Here is a 20,400-nt window from a genome sequence, read left to right as displayed (position 1 = left end):
TTTAGCAGTTTTTTGTATTCTAGTTTATTCTTTGTCTTCTAGTCTCTTGGTTTCACCTGTCATATTCACTTTATCTATCCGTCTATGATCATTTCTCTTTTGGCTCGATGCTCGGATTTAATGTATCTTAGAGCCTTGGTTTAGTCTCTGTCTGCTGAAATACAGACACTGGAGGGCCTAATTGTGTATCCTAATCATAATTGACTGTTTAGACGTTGTATTGTGAGTTGTATATATATATATATATATATATATATATATATATATATATATATATATGTAGTTTAAAAAACGCGATGGAGACCTCCGCAACGTGGGTACAATACAAAAGTCCAGATGAAGCATATGAACAACATTTCCCTCAGTGGAATAGTTCTAACTGTTTGGATGTATATCCATGAATAAAACCTACAAACAATGGTGCATCCATTTTGACCCGTAATACGGCTGATAAATGCAGTTCTCGGCGTAACACCGCCAGGACCCACTTCCGTTGTGGCTGATGTTGTTCGTTGACCTTTCTGGGCGACTGTTTTATACTCTGTGTTTTCTAATTTTAGTTTTCAGTCCTCTTTTTTTTTATTCTGTGAGAGTTTGTGTTTAGTTTTCTGGTTTTCTCGTGTTCTGTTTAGTTTCTAGTTGTTTAGTTCAGGCTGCATGGTGGTGAGGTGGTCAACATCATCGCCTCACAGGCAGAAGCTGGGAGGCTTTGCATGCTCTCCCTGTGCATGTGTGGGTTCCCTCTGGGTATTTTGGAACTCCCACCATCCAAAAACATGAATGTTAGGTTAATTGGTGTCTCTAAATTGTCCCAACATAGTTGTTTGTCTCTGTGTGGCCCTGTGATGGACTGCCTCTCACCCAATGGAAGCTGGGATGGGCTCCTGCTCCATTTTTTTGTTGTTTCTTCCTTTCCAGATTTCCTGTTATGTGGCTTCTTTGGGCTTTACTTTTTGTTCATTTGGAGTACTTTATTTGGGATTACCTGCTCGACAGCGTCCTTTGTTTGTTTACGAAAGAACATGTTAGTCTCTCCGGCCTGTCTCCATCCCCTTGACCATGGCTCCCAATTTCAAAAGATTTAAGGAGGCCAACTTTGTCTGACAGATGACCAGGATGAAAGGCCCAGCAGCACATTTACCTCCGACAGAGGATGAGTCATCTGCTGTAGCACCTCCCCTCCTCCACAGCTTTTACATCTACCACCTCAAGTGCCTCCTGACCTTTTCTTTTCTGGCATGGTGTGGAGGGCTCTCAGAGGCACACAGGTCCAGACTGCAGAGGGTGATCACATTCAGAGCCCTTTGTATGGAGCAGTTCTCAACCGTTTCGTACCGTTTCCATGACTAAAGAATTGTGAAGAAAGCAAACATTTAGCTTAAGAGAGATGGCAGATTGAAGCATACACAATGTTTCCTTTATTTAATGTCTAAAAATAGCCACCTTGTAATGTCTTATGAGGAAGCTTTACATTGTGAGCATAGTGTGATCATCAGTTTTTTTATGTCAGAATAACAAACTAAATATAATTTCTGTTCAGAGATTGTTTCTCTCAGAAAAAGTAAAGCTTGTCTTGTGTTCAGTTTATGTATTAATATTAGTATCCACATTATCATTTATAGGAAATTAGAAAACCTGTTTTTTTTTCCACTTGAGGCAATATTTCTAAATAAACTGAGCTGATAAAGATATCAAACAGGAGAGATGGTGGGGGAAAAAAGGCCCAGCAGAGAAAAGCAAATAGCAGAGAAAGAGAAACCGAAAACAAAAGTGATGCTGAAAACGAACACAGACGGATTGAAAGACAGTAAGTGAGAGAGAGGTGTGTTTTTCAGGTGGGGTGTGAGTGTCGAAGGGAATAGATGTGGCATCGCAAGCACTGCTGCTCAGGTCTGGGTTTGTTAAATGGCTTTTTGATGGAATGGGTAAAACAACGAGGCTTGTGACACTTTCAGCTGGCACACCAGAGAGGGTGAGGGCAATGGTGGGGTCAAGGGAAAGAAAAAGAAAAAGAAAGGAAAAGAAAAGAAAGAATGAGCTGTGGGCTGAAGACAGGAAACAGAAAGATAAAGCAGAGGGAATGAGAGTGAAGAACAAAATTGAGATTTTTCTTTTCATTTTACTGTGGAATCCTTCTGCCCTCAAGAGGTGATAAACGTTACAACAGCTCTGCCGCAGGGTGTGAGTAACACCTTTTATTAAACCCTCTGCACTGTACAACCGCAGATTGGAACAGTAGGGAAAATGCAATAAGAAGTTGCAGTGATTCCAACATTTACTTTGTTTTATTTCACTGCAGACGGTATGAGCTCAACATATCTAATGTTTTCTCTCATCAGCTTAATTTCATTTGTTAATAAACATCAACCCCTGCATTTCAGGTCTGAGCTTTTATCTTTTTGTAATGCTGTCATTCTTCCACAACACTTAAAAGACATTCTGGCACTGAGAATACCAAGTAATAGAGAGTGTTCAATGTCTTATCGTTCTCTATCTTTTCCATACTCTCCACATATCTTTTAGGGACAGCTCAGCACTGCAGCCAGCCCGGTCCAGTACCGTCTTCTTCCTCAGCCATGCCTTTGGAATGTGTGCAGAACGTGGTTCTACGTGAAAAATGAGTGGACGTCCCTGGAAAAGATGTGGTCTTTAAGGCAGCATATGTTGCTGTAAAATCTCTGTGAACCTTTCTGCTGCCATCACAGAAGTGGAAATGAGAACACTGATACAACCCCATACCATCACAGAGCCTGGCTGTTGGACTAGCTGCTGAGAACAGTCCGGATGCTCTACACATTTCCAGTGTGTGATGGTCCATCCCAGATGCCTCCAAACTCAAAGAAGTCGACGCCTTCTCTGGACAGGTTTGACAAATGTTTGATTTTTGCACAGACGAGTTTGAAGGGGAATTTGTAAATGCAACTCTCTGTTTTAGTGCTGTCCATGTGATTATTTCAGCTATTGATTAATCATCCTGCTTGATGCTGTATTGTCCGAGGGATCTGAGATTAGAAATCAGAGAATTCATCCAGATTCAGTCCTTCTTTGAGGAACATTTTTAAACAGTTCAATGGTTTTCTCACATAGCCTCTACCCATTTCTGCTCATTAAAGACTAATTAAAGCCTGTTTGAAATTCATTTTCTTTTACTTCCCTACTATCCCCAACTTGCCCACAACTTTTTTAGAATGTGTTACAGCCAGGAAATGCAGAAATGGATGAGTATTATTTTACTTGTGCACAAATCAATACTGAAACCATACATTGGGGTAAAAGTTATTGAATGTCCTCTAACCCTGTTTCTAATTATTTAACTTTTTTTTCTGGATGCATTTCAAGCTTTATTTTATCGGGCCCTGAATGCAGCATTGCTCTTGTAGCTAATAGCTCCCTATTGCTGCTCACCCACCATGGTGCACACACACATTAAAACTTCAGACATACTCAAGCCTTTGCTCTTCTCAGCTCCAGAGGGTAAACTTTGATTTGAAAAGGGTCCTGACAAAATAACACCTCCCATCAAAACACTATAAAGAAAGTCTATTTTTGTGATTTTTCCCATTCCCTTTACTATTCTGTTCCAGATCGATTTGTTTCTTTGAAGACGGATTGTGAGAAGAAAATAGAACGGCTCAATCCATCATTCTGTCTGCCCGAGGCCCTGCATGAACAATATATTACTGGTGGTATCTGAAAGCGCCCTTTGGAGACCTACACAGTTCAAAGCCGTAACCACAAACAAACAGACTGGAACCACACAACTAATTCCAGATCATTCACACCACTTCTTCTGCTTCACACCACTTAGGATCACGATGAAGAAGCATTTAGCATCCGGCACTATTTATCCGACAATCTTAACACAGAACAAGAGGAGACATCGTGTGCATTCCTGATCTGCTTCACAGCAGATACAAGTTGTTGATCCTCTGCTCCTTCTCGAGAAGAGAAACAGAACAAAACCAAGAGAAATGAAGAGCGGAGGATTACGGTTTCACACATTTTAACGCTCTGATGTAACGACAGGAACAATCCAAAGAGTGAGATGTCCGGTGTTAGTGCGCACAAATCCTGCAGTGTTTCAAATGCTACATATTTATTTCTGTTACATTAAGTTTAGTTTTTATTGCACACATTTGCTTTGATATGCTCCCTCACTTCATTTTACCAAGAGCGAACAAAATCCATCAAAACGAATGTATGTATGTCCATCCATTTTCTATACGCGCTTAATCCGACGGTCGGGTCACGGGGTGGGGGGGGTCTGGAGCCCATCCCAGCGGTCATCGGACGGGCGGGGTACACCCTGCACAGGTCGCCAGTCCAACACAGGGCCACACAGACGGAATGTATGTATGTGTTGAAGTTAAAAATATAACAGAAAACATATTTCTTCAAAAAGAAAAACATGTAATTTGACAGATTGTTAGAATATAGGATATCGTTGTAAGCACAACCACGTTGTAGAACACATACACATATTTTTACCTTCAATACTTTGAAGCTCAGCAGTGATCTGGAGAAACTGGGGCATTTAGAGGCACCTTTCAGTTTGTTGATTGTAATTTCAATTAAGCATTAACAGTTAAGAGAGTAACCAAGTCATGCCCTGCTTTTAAATTTTGTAATTTAAAGATGTAAATACTTGGAAACAACTGTCAGTTAGTGAGAGCTGCTCCATTTAGCTGGTTTCATTCCCAGTTAATCCAACACTGCAGTTTTGTCAAAGATGGTGGCACTTGGATTAATGTGCAAGGTGTTATTTGCCAGTGTCGTGACCCACAGCTATCTTAGATGCCAGGAGCATCTATGCTCCAGCAACACTGAGAAGTGGTTATGTCAAGGAATAAGGAGACTTGACTTCAGGTCCAGTCTGGCATCATAGTAGCCTGGTTATGTTTAGGAAGAGATAGGAGATATTTTATAAACCTAACACTCTGCTGATGCCAGACAGTAGCTGTGCATTGATATGTGATGCAAAGGAGGCCTAACAAAGCAGTCTGATGTGACATGCTGGGAGTGAAACTCCCTTTGTTTGTTGGCTATTTTACCATTTTTGAGTTTGAAAAGGAAACTCAAGTCAGACGTGCCTCTAATTTATAGAAATCTAGAAGAAAATGACAATATGTTAAGGAAGGGCATCCTTGTGAATGGCATACAGCTATCTAATAGATAAGCAAAGTCACCTCTGCTTCTCAATCAGATCCATCACTCACCTATAACATCTGGATAAAAAAAAACAGATGGTGGCAATGACCAAAGTGCAAAACTCGAGTCTCTAAAACAGTAAACCACAAAACAAGGGGTTCTTTTATTTTCAGTCTGTGTCTATCCATGTTGTTCTTTCATTTTAGGTGTTGATATGTCTGCAGTGTTAGGGACAGAGTATGTGCAGGCTATTCATTGACGTATTTAAGTGAAATACAAAATTACAGGTTGTCCTGGACAGTCACTCTCTGCTGCATGTTCATCATGAAATACGGTAAAGTTTCCGATCTTGGGAGCAAACAAGTTCACAAGAGTCTAATTCATGCCAGAGAAACTTGGCAGCGAGTGAAAGCCTGAGTCAAGGACAGAAGTTGTATAAACACAGAGATCAATAGCATGACTTCCTGATGCACAACAGAATTCACAAATTCATATTTCGTGGCTCTCGGCATTGTTTTCTCAGACACAAATATCTGTATGACTCAGCAAAAGACACAAAGAAACCTTCTTCCCATTGTTCTCATGGAACAACAGTTTGCTTCTTACTTACCGAAGGTACTTGCTGATGAAATGAGTCATTTTTTCCCGCTTGTCTTCATCGCGACCAGTGAAACATCATCTGTTCAGGCAGCGATGTGAAGTCATCTCAGATGTCTTTAACATTGTAATGTTATTTTTCACATACAACATCTGTTATTTCCTTACTTTAACATGATGGATTCAGCATATAATCTCTGCCCCTCTCAAGCTCCCACAAGGAACAGTTCAAATGTACATTTCTTTCTGCAGTTATGAATCCAATGGCTAGTTCCTATGAATGAAATTAATGATGAAGTGAGCCGCACTGTCTTTCCTCCACAGTTAGCGTTGATCAAAACTAAAGACTGTCTGGGTGAAGGCCGGGGATCTGCGCCAGTCCACGGGCTCATTAACCAGCCTATATCCTGCCTTAATTGCTGTAGTGGAAAGGGTCCCTTAAGGTGGCAGTCATGTTACTCTCAGAGACAAAAAGTTAACTATTCACACTTACTGATCCCTCTCGAGCTCCCTGGTCTGGTCAGCTGGCACAGGTGGAGGCTGTTAGCCGCCATTAGTGCTCTGAATGGAAACTGGGGTTATCGGTTACTGTCACTGACTGTGACAATACAAAGGGAATGTCTGCTTCGCTGTCACCAAGATAAGAAAAAAATTCCTGCTGCTTTCAAGGCCCTGCACAAAGGAATCTGCCACTTGTTCCTGGTACAAAACACCCACGTTGTGTTTACCATCAGCTAACAGGCAGCAGGCTTTCCACAGGCACTAACAGTTTGCAGTTTTGTGTTTGTTTTAACAAAAGCTTTCATCGCTGAAGTGCAGCAGCTGACAAATTCATACCATCAACAGGGAGAGGAGAGGGCCTCGAGAGGACAAATATACACATCGTGTAGTCAGTCGGTCGCACAGACACACAAATGGCTCTTTCCTTGAACACCAAGTGCCTCTTCAAGATTTGCCTGGCAGAAACCGAGCAGTACACACATGCCGTAATATGTCAGGCATGAACCTACCACTGGTGCTTTCTGCATGATGTGCAGGACTCCTTCGTGTGACTGGAGGGAGTTCTTCCACCACAATGCAATCAAGTGAATTTAGAAATCTGCGTAGGAAAAACTCCAGCTAAACCAGGGTTTTAATAAAGATCTGCAAATGAAAAAACACTCACCTGACACGAGTTATGACTGTCAGAAGCAGAACACAGAAGAGAAACATTGAAAAATATAAGTTCTCAAATGTTAAAGAGCCACTGCATAGGTAACGTTTCGCCTCCTGTCTCAGCACTGCAAATCAATGCAGCAGGACAGTTCAGGAACCACAAATTTAATCTCCGTAGCAGATAATACTTTGTCATTGATATTTTGTTTTGCATGTGGTGGAAGCTTTTCGCCCAGCTGTGCAATAATCAAACTGGCAAAAGTATTTGCAGAGAAAATGCATTGAATCAGGTGCTTTCGAAATGGCTTAGACTTACACTACTTTATAATTTCTGTTGATGTGAAAAAGAAAGTACACCCTCTTTCAGTTTTAAGACCTATGTAAATAAAAAGCAGATTAATAAAAACTGATGACATATTACACAGTGTCACTGTTTATTTAACAAAAGCTGAGCCAAAACAGTTCAAAACATGATCAAATAGGCTGAGCATAGCGACATGGTCAGAAATGGGTTGTGTAGATAATTTTGCTCTGATCTGAAAACATGAACATCATTTTTTTGAGTTTCTGTCTCGTCTTTCTGCCTAAATTTTCATATCTGTGCGTGGAATAAGTAACTCTCTGCTTAAAGTCAAGTACCTGATACCCAGAGGGAGAGATTGATAGAAACAATCCTTTAAATCCACACAAACACTGTCGCTCCCATGTTCGAGGAAAGAAAGCTCAAAGAAAGTGGGAAATATTGTTATTACTGTACATATTTGTTTTGTAAGAACCTGCAGAAAGTATGAGCGGATGTCGCCACATCCACTTGGATTATTGTGCACCTCACAAACAGACCACAGGTTGTGAGACTGAAGGGTTGTGTGTCTGAGACAGTGGTCGGCAGCACAGGAGCACCACAGGGGACTGCACTCTGATTTTCTTCTTCCTGTAGAGCTCAGACTTCCAGTGTAACTAACAGTCCTGCCATCTCTAGAAATTCTCAGAGTGTAGGAAACTGGTCAATCATTTTGTGGCATGGTGTGGAGACAAGCACCTCATTCTGAACACGAACAGAACAAAGATGAATTTGGACTTTTGGAGGACCAGGAATAAGCCAAACATTATTTCTATCCTGGGAAAAAAAGGTGGAGGGGGCTGAGGACTGCAAATACCTCAAAGTTTACCTTGACAACACTCAGGATGTCTAAAAGAAGGGACAGAGGAGACTACTTCTTGAAGAAAGCTTAAATATGTGGTGGGGAGTTCAATCTTCTTTGCAACCAACTGTTGGGGCAACAGCATCAGAGCTAAAGAAACTGAACAAACTGATGAAGAAGGCGGGCTCTGTGCTGGGGCTGCCCTGGAGCTGATTGTGCAAAGAAGAATGCAGCATAAGTTATGGACATAATGGACAACACTGCACATCTTCTACAGAACATAGTGTTGAAACAGTGGAGTGTGTTCAGGCTTCTTCAGCTCAACACAGAATGATGCAGGCAGCATTCCTGCCACTGCAACACACACAGCCACTAATAGAGTTTTAAATCAAATAGCTGTTTTAATTCTTTATGCTCCAAAATTATTTCCTTTTTTGGGATTAATGAAAATATTAAATTAGATTCTGTTCAATTTAGTTTAATTCAATCAAATTATCCGGGTGTGTTTGTCCAGTTTTGTGCAATTTCAGCGAGACGAATATGTTTAAATTTTCTTCTTGTTTACAGTCTTTACACAAAGTAAATCACCTCCTGGCATCAAGGATATTGCTTCTTTTTTTCCTGCATCTTCTGGTAAGTCTTGTGAAGCTATTTCTCATAAAAATTAGATTTAAAGTACATTTTTCTAAAGAACAACAATCTCCTCAAAGATTGCTACGAGTAACATGTTTCGAAATCTCCCAGAAGTCTTTATAAAGTCATTAATTAAATGTTTCATTCCTGCTCTGCAGTTGTAATCTGGGTCTCGTAAAGAGGCACTTCATTGTGAGCTAATTGCTGATTTAATAAGATCTTCAGCGGTTCATTTCACATAATCTGCTAAAACTTGTCTATCCTCACTGCTTGAAACTGATGACTTGAACATGCAAAGTCATATTTTCCCAAACACCCACACATACAGTACGGTACATGCACCAACATGCAAATTCACACCCTTGTCTGTTTCCTAATAGTCCACGTGTGGGCACTAAAAACACAGAATGGACGAAGTGACAACAGGCTCAGGATAATTCAGAGGTTCTAAAACACAGACACACATTCTGACGATGAATCTAAAAAAGCGTTAAAACAAAATGATACAAAATCTCTGGAGAAAACTGGATGTTCAACATAGTTTTACAAAGACATTTCTGGCTGTTTGCACTCCTGAGAGTGGGTGCTGCAAAGTGTTTCATGCATTTGAAGAAGTCATTGTGCACGAGTCAAGGAGCAGTCCTAACGGTCCTTTTTCCTCCGTAAAAAGACGAGATGATTATGCATCTCTCTTTTTTTTTTTTTTTTTAAACACAGGCTCTGGGAGAAAAGCAGAGAGCAAAGCTGTGTCATCAGAGTAATTTTGTGTTCAAATTGAAAAGGGCTGGAGGGAAAGAAAAAGACTCCTGACATTTCCATCAGGCTAAAGCAAAGAAAGGAGGTGCTGCTCACAGAGTGGCTATAAGAGGCAGGTTTCAGTTTCTGTATTTCAGAGTCACTGCTGATGTCTTCACAAATATTTCACCCTCCGATAACAGCTGGAGTGTCCTCGTCTGTAATTGTTGTCTGCTGGCCTGCAGTGAAAACAGAAATGTCAGCAGGGCTTGATGGCAAATTGCCAGGGCAGCTTTTTCAAGGCTCTTTGGCCCAATCCCACTTCACCCCTTGGCACTATCTCTTAGCGCCATCCCTGCTTTTACCATGTTCCCACCAAAAGCAAATGAGCCCCGATTCATTCTGGGATGGTGGAGTTGAACAAAGCGATAGTGCTACATGAGGACATGACCAGCAAGAAATATAGGATAAAGGGAATATTAGGGACATACTGAGAAGTTACACCAAGCACTCCACAGACCAAACACAGGTGTTTCTGATCCTGACGCCACCTTACTGTCATAGTTACATGCTAGTCATGCAGTAACATTCGGTGCTAATCCCAGGTCGGTGGTCAGGTAGCCCCACACCTGTCAGGACGGGAATGAATATCTCAGGCAAAGCAAGTTTGATCCTTGATCCTTGGTCAAAGAATTTACGTGTTATTGAGTCCAGTGATTGAAACCAGTTGGGAGTAGGCTGGGTTTGGATCATTGTGTAACCCAGGACCCATGAAGTTAAAATAGATCTGGAGTGGTTAATACAATGAGACTGGGCCTGGGCTCATTGTAGTGAAATACAACTGTGTTCTATAGGTTACTTTCTAAATCTATACTTTCAATAATATTGCCTATTTTTGTAATGACCACCACAACTGCACTTTTTATGCAAAAATATTTGCAAAAATTTATTTACAATATGAAATAAAAGTTGGGTCAGAAACATAAATAACCACAGGCTTATCCAATGGTAGGAAACAAAAGATTTTCAAAATAAACTTACAAGCAAATAAACACTTTTACTTTCCCAAAAGCAAGTTGGAAACAGTCTTTCTCGCTCTCACCAACGCCCGTCTCCTTAGAACATATTATTCAAATTGAGCCACATTATCAAACACTATCTCTTTTTGAATTAGTATTAGCTTTGCTTTAGCTTCAGACATATCACAGTACTAAAGCTTCGATATGCGGGCCATTAGCACCGAATGTTACTGCATGACTAGCATGTAACTAATCACATTACACGTCCAGTCTTTTCGCTATAACAGTTCGCTATAGCACACAATACAGGCATACACAATCATATTCACCTCTTGCAGGTTACACCAAAGTTTAAATCAGGATCACGAGTACTCGACCTTCACGACAAAACTTTAAATGCTTCCCACTCTTTGATGCCTCCTCAGTTAACTCTATGTTCGTTAGCGGCTGTCTCATTTTCTCTGCTTGCTCGATACTTCCCGCAATAACTTGTGCCACTAATCCCGCCCCTTACCTGGTGATGTTACTCTGATTGGCTCGTGAGTAAACCAATAGCACAACCAATAGCAAAACAGGACTGAGATGATTGACATTTGACAGGTAACAGATTAGGTGACAAATATAAACACGTCTCCTTTTTTCTCTCAGATGAACTTTTATATGAACTTATCTTTTAACTGCAGAGGGACGTCAGCTCTTCTTCAGCTCCCTGCTGACCAAGCTACCCATCTTGTTCGGTAGGGGGCGGTGTGCTCATCTGCATTGCATTACATTGCAAATGTGCCGGGAAATAGATTGAATTGCCGGGTCTTTAGAGGACGGATCACAGATCACGGCGCTCCCTCAAATTGTGCAAAACACTGTTGGAATGAACTGAGTTGTGCTGCAGCCATGCGTGTGGATGAAGTTGTCTCAGTTGGAGTGTGCGTAGAATTCCCTCGGTCAGCTGCAAATAGCCACATAACAGAAGCTATGTGCTAACAAAGCAATATTACGGGTTTGTTCATTCATTCGTCTTAAAGTTTTGGTGAAATAAAGACAGATAATGCCTTATTTAGAGGCTGCATCGTCTAAGGCCCGTTCACTCCGTTATATGGATCAGAAGTTATTTAAATATCTTCTGGAGGACGCTGACTTTCGCCAAACTGTTCTCTGAGTAGATAAATGTATTCCATGCCAAAAATCAGGACCAGGTTTAAAAATACCGGACTTCACCTTTAACTGAGAAACTGGTTGTTTGAACATTCTGAGTAATTAATAAATCAAATAAGATACAGAAATGGTCAGACAAGGCCAAATCAATAACCACAACAGACGAAATATCAACACTTTTAGAAATGACCAGGTCCAGAGTGTGACCTCGAAGGTGGGTCGGTTCTGTTACACGTTGCCACAAACCAAACATGTCCAGCACAAAAGAAAATTCTTTGGCATTACCATCCATCATATTATCTATGTGAATGTTAAAATCCCCGGTCAAGATAGAATGGTTAAAATCAGTCGAAATAACAGACAATAATTCAGAAAATTCATCAATGAAACAATGAAACTAATCCTGGAGATCTGTAAATGATTTAAGAACAGAATTTTAGAAACGCCCTTTAAAATAAAACTAAGATATTTAAAAGAAGTTAAATCACCAAATGAGATCTTTTTACACTGGAATGTATCTTTAAATAAGGCCCATTTCGGCAAGACTAAAATTTGGGAATGCTGTTTCATTCTTACATCATCATATTACACAAGTTCGGCCATCTTGTCTGCAGCCAGATGCTTTCTGAGTTCTTATGTAAATCGGTTTCATATAACTGTATAAAAGCATGTAAGCAGATCTGTTCCACTCAAATACGATGAAAACAATGGGTTAAATTTCGTGGAAAAGAAATGAAAGGGGAGAAGTTTCACTGTTTATGCTGGATGATCCCAATTATCAGAAGATTGTTTTAAATTGCTTAAACAGTTGAATTGGTCCGATGCAGCAGAAGAAGCTATGATATATTTCAGGTTTACAGCTGTAACATGAACGCATCTAGACTCTGCAGCTTAATGGTCACAAACTACACTTCTGAACAAAATGGTGCTTCAAAACCAATGAAAAGATTAAAAACTTCTATGTCTCTGTTTAAATTAACCTCTGAACTCCGTTGAGCCCCAAACTGCTTCTGTAAAACTTAACACCCTTCTTTTTCCTTCTTCCACAGGCAGAACGTCTGAAGATCTACAACCAGTAAGCGCCATTTTCCTCTGGTTTTGGGGGGCCGCTGTGCCGATGTTTCTGTTCTCCAACGACTGGTCTCTCTGTGCCTTTATTTTAATTTGATGTCACAATGAGGTCTGAGCTTATTGTCACAGTTAAAGCAACACTAGAGAAGTTTGTGAACCTTTAACACCTCTGACCCTGCACCACACTGTCCATTTTAGCTTTGCTTGACATTTTTTGTGGCCTCTTCAACATGAAATTCATGTGCAGGGCTCACATGGAGATTTGCTTTCATCACAATAGTGCAGCATCCCCCAACTGGAGGGGGAGCCACCAAATTCTCTCGTGTTACTTCAACTGTCTCATTAGTTATTTTCTGCCATTAATCCCATCCCTTCCTCCTGCAGGTAGATGAGCGAATTGTAAGTCTTACTTTTCTTTTACATTTCTATTCGTGCTTCGTCTATTCCTTCTTTTTTCCCAAATAAAGTTTTTGCGATCCAACATCACAACGACTTTTCTTCAATTTCTCTATTACCAACACCAATTTGCATTAACTGTAAATTTGTGTAGTTAATTTACATTTAACTGACTGTTGAAGCGTTTATTCAATAACAGTTCAGCACTACATCTAGTGTTAGTACAACATAGTTTCTTGTTTGTGTTGGTCTGGATTCTTTATTTGACTTCTTTACAGGTTTGCTGTGACAACTGGATCTCATCTCAATTTATTGTCAGTCCAAAAGTACCAAACGGTCGTGTTAGTTGCCGGTTAGTCCATAAAATAGGTTTCGATCAAATGGAGCAGAATTTAATTTGGATCTCGGATAAAAGATATGACACACTTTTTCAGGTTGGATCTGGATCTCTAAGGTTAGTGGGCTAACTTGACTTTTTTTACAGGTTGGATCTGGATCTCTAAGGTTAGTGGGCTAACTTGACTTTTTTTACAGGTTGGATCTCTCTAAGGTTAGTGGTTTAACCAGATTTTTTTTAAAGGTTCGCTGAGTGACGACTCCACCTCATCTGGATTTATCGTCTCTTCAAGAGGAACCATCTGTCATATCAAAACCGTTTAGTTGCTAATTTGTCCGTAAAATCGATTTAGATCAATTTCTGTTTGGACCATCTAAAGGTATGCCACACTATTGCCTCTGTGTGTTGGCCTCAGGCCCTTCACTCTTCTGGCCCTTCACTCTTCTTGCCCTTCTCCCCTCTTGGACGCGGGCCTCTGTCCTCTCTCCTCTAGGCCGCCGCGCCCTTCTGCCCCCCTTTAGGGCACTGAGCCCTTTTCTTTTTTTATTTTTCATACTCACAAAGCTGGTGTTTATAGTCGGGTGCTCGCTGGTGTCCGTAGTCTCGTGATTTTATTTATTTTTTTTATAAGACACACTGTAAGCCTGTTTGCCGCTCTCCATTTTACGACACAAACATTATCTGTACATAACTGTACAAGTTCTTAATTCTGATTAGTCTGTTGCAATAAGTTCAGCCCTCATTTCTCCCCATACCTCTCTGACCTCCTCCATATCAACACCCCTTCCCGGACACTTAGGTCAACCTTTTCTATAAGCCTCATTTGCCCCCCCCCTCCCCGTCTGACCATTTGTTCGCCCCGCCCTGCCACCCCCAGCATCAAACCAGTGATTTTTATTATTTTTAATTCTTTTGTTGTTTTGTAAGGTGACCTTGAGTGCCATGAAAGGTGTCTGTAAATAAAGTGATTGTTGAGGATTTTGGTGTTTGGAATAGATTAATGAAGAATTTAGGCACTAAAATATCTAAAGACATTGGTGTTGTAAATATACTTAATGGAAAAACTGTGAAGCTGTCGTTAAAGACTTACGGCCCGACAGGACAAGGCAGCTGACATCGTCTTTAACTCTTATCTCGGATGTTGCCGTGAGGCTGTGCGGCTCGTTAAAGACCTACGGCCCGACGAGACAAGGCAGCTGACATCGTCTTTACAACTTATATTTCATATCTCGCATGTTGCCATGAGGCTGTGTGGCTCGTTAAAGACCTACGGCCCGACGAGACAAGGAAGCTGACATAGTCTTTACAACTTATCTTTCATATCTCTTATCTCGACAAGGCAACTGTTGTGGTCTTTAACTCTTATCTGGGATGTTGCTGTGTGGCTCGTTAAAGACCTACGGCCCAACGAGACAAGGCAGCTGACATCGTTTTTAAAACATATCTGTCATATCTCTTATCTAGACTAGGCAACTGTCATCGTCTTTAACTGTTATCTAGGATGTTGCCATGAGGCTGTGCAACTCGTTAAAGACCTACGGCCCGACGAGACAAAGCAGCTGACATCGTCTTTAAAACTGATCTATCATATCTCTAATCTTGGATGTTGCCGTGAGGCTGGGCGGCTTGTTAAAGACCTACGGCCCGACGAGACAAAACAGCTGACTTAGTTTTTAAAACAGATCTTTCATATCTCTTATCTAGACTAGGCAACTGTCATCGTCTTTAACTCTTATCTAGGATGTTGCTGTGAGGCTGTGCGGCTCATTAAAGACCTACGGCCCGACGAGACAAAGCAGCTGAAAATAGTCTTTAAAACTGATCTATCATATCTCTTATCTAGGATTTTGCCGTGAGGCTGGGCGGCTTGTTAAAGACCTACGGCCCGACGAGACAAAGCAGCTGAAAATAGTCTTTAAAACTGATCTATCATATCTCTTATCTAGGATTTTGCCGTGAGGCTGTGCGACTCGTTAAAGACCTACGGCCCGACGAGACAAGGCAGCTGACATCGTCTTTACAACTTATATTTCATATCTCGCATGTTGCCATGAGGCTGTGTGGCTCGTTAAAGACCTACGGCCCGACGAGACAAAGCAGCTGACATAGTTTTTAAAACACATCTGTCATATCTCTTATCGAGACAAGGCAACTGTCATAGTCTTTAACTCTTATCTAGGATTTTACCGTGCGGCTTGTTAAAGACCTACGGCCCGACGAGACAAGGCAGCTGACATCGTCTTTAAAACTGATCTATCATATCTCTTATCTAGGATTTTGCCGTGAGGCTGTGCGACTCGTTAATGACCTACTTACGAGACAAGGCAGCTGACATCGTCTTTAAAACTTCTCGATCATATCTCTTATCTAGACAAGACATTTTTTTTTAAAATTTGAACTGTTTTGATTTGTAACATCTAGTTGGGATCAATTGACCTGACGGGACCTGCAGTTCTGAAGAGGCTTTGGATGAAGGATTCCACAACTTTCTGAATTTGTGTTTAACTGAAATAAAGTGTGACTTCTTATTCCTGTGTTCTCTCCTTCTTTTAAATACAAACGGTGTGTTTAATCACATCACACATGTTCTCTCCATCTGTCCAGTTTGAGGCCCAAAGAGAGCAGGTGGTACAGAGATACATATCATGAACAGTGTCTTTATCCCAGAACTACATGATGAATTATCGGCTGGAGGAATGTTCTGAGCACACTGTCTTTAAACATGTTGGACCTGCATCTTTATCACAAACATACTGATCCAGAGATCACAGAAGATCTGTGACTTTGGTCCTCAGAAAGCTCATCAGAGCCTTAACTTCAGAGTTGGTTCAACTTATTCAGCTCATCTTTAACACAGTGAAGGTTTCACTGAGCGGTGCTATGATGCTGGTTATCAACTCAGTAAGTCAACCCAGGTTTGATGGAGGTGGCATCAGCTGACCAATCTGTCGTCCGGCCTCATCTGAACAAAAGGCTTCCTGGTTGTTCTGTTGATTTAAATAATTCTTTAAACCACTTTTTCCCCCCTTCACCAGCCCTCTTTGACCATCTAATCTTACCTGTTTTACTGATTTAAAAAAAACAAACAAACCTTGATTTAGTCTGAACACTAGAATCAGCGACAGACGGTAGACAGAAAACAGACAAAGATAGGTGTAAGTTTGTGTTGTGGTCTGTAAGTAACCTCCTTATCCACCAAAAGATTAAGCCTTCCATTAGTCAGACATAGAGTAGTGATGTTGACCTTCAACCCTTACACAGCATCAACCAGTGACCACAGGCTGGATCACAGCTGGTGTGTTGGACCAGTGCCACGCACCTCCACCAGTGCTCTGGATTTCCACATTTTCTGTGGACTTGCTCTTCTTCATCATCATCCAGGAAGCTCTTCAGCACCTCAGTGTTCCTGTTGGTGTAACAGTGGATCATGTAGACAGCAGCCAGAAACTCCTGAACACTCTGAAACCTGTTTCTATCAGTTAGTCAGCATCAGTATAATCAGAGGGAGCTGACTCACATGTTGCTAACTTGAGGACAGCCAAAAAGTTTTAGACCATGTTCCACTTTATTTGTGTTGTGTTCTGTGTCTGAATTTAGATCCAGTGCCTCCAAATGTGTGAACAAACAGGATTCTGATTGGTTAATGAATACAGGGACAACTGGTGCCATCATGAAACCATCAAATATGAAAAGTACACGTATTCATTTGGGTTTGGATTTTCCTTCTGAAGAGGAACAATGGACATGTGTTCCAGAAGAAACCTCAGATCCATTTCACTGGGAGTTCAGTTTTAAATGATGCTCATGGGGACCTTTGTGGTTGGTTGTGGTATTAACAAGTGTCTGTTTGTTCTGCTGGGAGGTGATTTAGGACACCTGTGGGTCCTTCCATCTTATTTTGGCTCCTTTAGTCCTGATTTTAGTCTGATTACTCTGCTCCTCTCCACAGGTGCTGCTTTCTTGGTTATTGTGTTTTAGTTTAATTTTCTGATCTATTTGCTCAGTTTTCTTTATTGAGGCTGCTATTTTCTATTTACACATCGCACATATTGTACTCAGTTACTTATGTTATTTTATGTTGGCTTTATTTTGTCTTATTTGTCTATTTAATTTTAATTAATTTAATTTTTATTTAGTACTTTCCCCCTTGTTCCATAACTGGTGGACAGCAACTTCCCTCGGCATAAATAAAGCCTCTTGAATCTTGAATTACAGCATTTACATTTGTCTTTCACTCAGAAATATGATCCACCTCTGATTTAAATTATGTCCACAGCCCATAATATAAAGCTTTAATTTGGCGTATTAATTCAGTCTGATGTGAGTTAATAAAATGATTCTTTAACTTGAATTGATGGTGTGTCTCTGTTGTGTCCATGTGAGTCAGGTCCTAACATATGTTGTGTTGTTCTGTTTGAGTCTGCATTAAAACGGCAGGTTAACCATTCAGAGCCAAAGCTTTGTTTACAGTCCTTTTGAAACCTGCGGGAGGCTGAAAACTAACAACTGTCCACTAAAACTTTTATTCTCAGTGTCTGAAGAAACTAAAACATGAAATTACATAAAGACAGACACATTTGAGAAGTTAAATCTCCTCTTTTTAAACCTCTGACTCTGTTGTCATAGTGATTCATATTTGTATATACAGAGGAGTTGATGGTGGACTCAATGACTGTAAGGTGCCCAGGTCCTGTGGCTGCAGAACAAGCCCAAATCATCAGCCCTCCTCCACCGTGCTTGACAGCTGGTATGAGGTGTTTGTGCTGATATGCTGTGTTTGGTTTCCTCCAAACGTGCTACTGTGCATTATGACCAAACATCTCCACTTTGGTCTGGTCTGTCCAAAGGACATTGTTCCAGAAGTCTTGTGCTTTGTTCAGATGCAGCTTTGCAAACCTAAGCTGTGCTGCCATGTTCTTTTTAGAGAGAAGAGGCTTTCTCCTGCAGCCCTTCCAAACAAGCCATCCTTGTTCAGTCTTTTTCTAACTGTGCTGTCATGAACTTTAACCTTTAACATGCTAACTGAGGCCTGCAGAGTCTGAGATGTAGCTCTGGGCTTTTTCAAAGTTTCTCTGAGCATTGCAAAGTCTGACCTTTGGGTAAGCTTTTTTGAACGTGGTTGATTTAGTTATCAATCCTTAATTTTCTTGTTCATCCATTCCAGTTCTCTTATAACTGCATGCTATATTCCCTCCCACCCCTTCAGAAAATAGTTCAGACGTCCATGCCATTTAGTAATAGCTGAATGTCTTGTGTCTCCAGCTGAAACTGTGCTGAAGTAGTTGGGTTGAAAAGAGGAGGAACATTTTGAAGCATTTCCCAGTAATTCGCATAAAATTTGAATAGAATACTAAATATTTAAGTATAAAAGTTACAAACACCAAAAGTCAAAGCCAGAATCTTCTGAAAGAGCCGGAGGTTTTGAGACCAAAATAGTTGAAATTGGTGAAAGTATGCAGAAGTAGTTAAGCTTCAGAAAAGTTATGGAATAATAACTTTTTGAAAGGAGCTGGATGAAGGCAGAAAACCTAAGAAAAGAGAAGAAAAATTCAAAAAGGACTGGCAGTTGAAAGGTACTACTCGGATTCAGAAGCTTTTAATTCATAAAGTAAAGTTCTGAAGGCTAATGAAGTCACATTGGTTGAAAGATGACAAATAGTTCTATGTTTTAATGCTAAAATTATTTGTGTGGCTTAAAGAAGTTGGAAACAGTGAGGGGTTAAACTTTTTTTTCTGAAGAATCTTTCTGTATTCTTCCACTTTGTCAGCTGGAGCCTCTACTCTGTAAACTCAGAAATCATCAAGGATTTTAATAAGTTTTTTATCTCTCTGAGGAACGTCTCCAACAGAAGATCCCAAAAGTTCTCAGAGGGGTTCAAGTCTGGATTCTGTAGTGGCACCAAACCTGTCTCGTGTTCCCTGAACTACTTTCACAGTTTTAGCCAGATGAATCCTTCGCGTCATCGGAGAAAATTGATGGAAAACCTGCTCAGTATATTCAGGTAGTCAGCTGACACATGACCTCGACCCGACCAAGACAAGCAACACGTGAAGGATTCATATCTGTATGTGAGGGGGACGACTAGCTTGTTGCACACAGCAGTTGAATTGCTGTGTGCAATGGAAGGCTCTAAATTTAGATTTTATTTTATCAGTTTATGACAAACAACATTTTCACAGTCCTCAATTTTTTCCAAGCAGATGGTTTGGATAATAAGCCCATCTGTCACTTTATTAATTATAATTTGTTCTTCAAGCTAAACAAACCAGCACACCTGATTCAAATGAATGGGTCAGGTGTTTAAGCTCTGCAGAAGGCTGAGGACGAGCCATTCATTTGAGCAGGGAAACATGGAAAACATGCTGGGTGGGGTGCCTTCAGGACCAGGATTGGGAAACACTGTTCCAGAGCAGCCTTCTTTCCTCAGAGGAATGTTTCCAAAATCAGAAGCATCCTGTCCCTAAATGTGGCTGAAAAGCTAATCCACACCTTTTTTTTAATCACTTCTAGGCTCGACTGTTGTATTTTTTTCAACTGATCCAAAACACTGCAGCCAGAGTTCTGACTGGCACCGCCAAGAGAGAAAACAACAGTTCTGTCTCAGCCTCGCTGCATTGGCTCCCTGTTAAAGTTGGAATCAAATTTAAGATTCTTCTTATCACATACAAAGTCATTAATAGTCCAGTTCCATATAACCTTAAAGATCTCATTGTTCCATATCAACCCACGGAAGCTTCTTGTTCTGGGAGGAAGATCCTAGTTTCCCCTCTGCTGTGGAACCAGTTCCTAGTCTGGGAAAACACAAGCATGAAAGTTTTGACATCAATTATTATATGCAAATGATTTGTGTGTACGTTAGTATGGTATTGAAATAAGTCTGAGATCAGAGGAAAGTGATCTCATGCCTTAATAAACTTGGTGCTTGTTTTATCTTATAACAGAAAATGTCCATAAGATGGCAGCAGAGTACTTTTTAAAGTATTCAGTAGTTTTATAATCTCAAATCCACTGCAG

Source organism: Leuresthes tenuis, unplaced genomic scaffold (assembly GCF_036924035.1).
Source record: "Leuresthes tenuis unplaced genomic scaffold, fLeuTen1.0.hap1 SCAF_8, whole genome shotgun sequence".
Lineage (NCBI taxonomy): Eukaryota > Metazoa > Chordata > Actinopteri > Atheriniformes > Atherinopsidae > Leuresthes > Leuresthes tenuis.
This window is presented reverse-complemented; position numbering follows the sequence as displayed.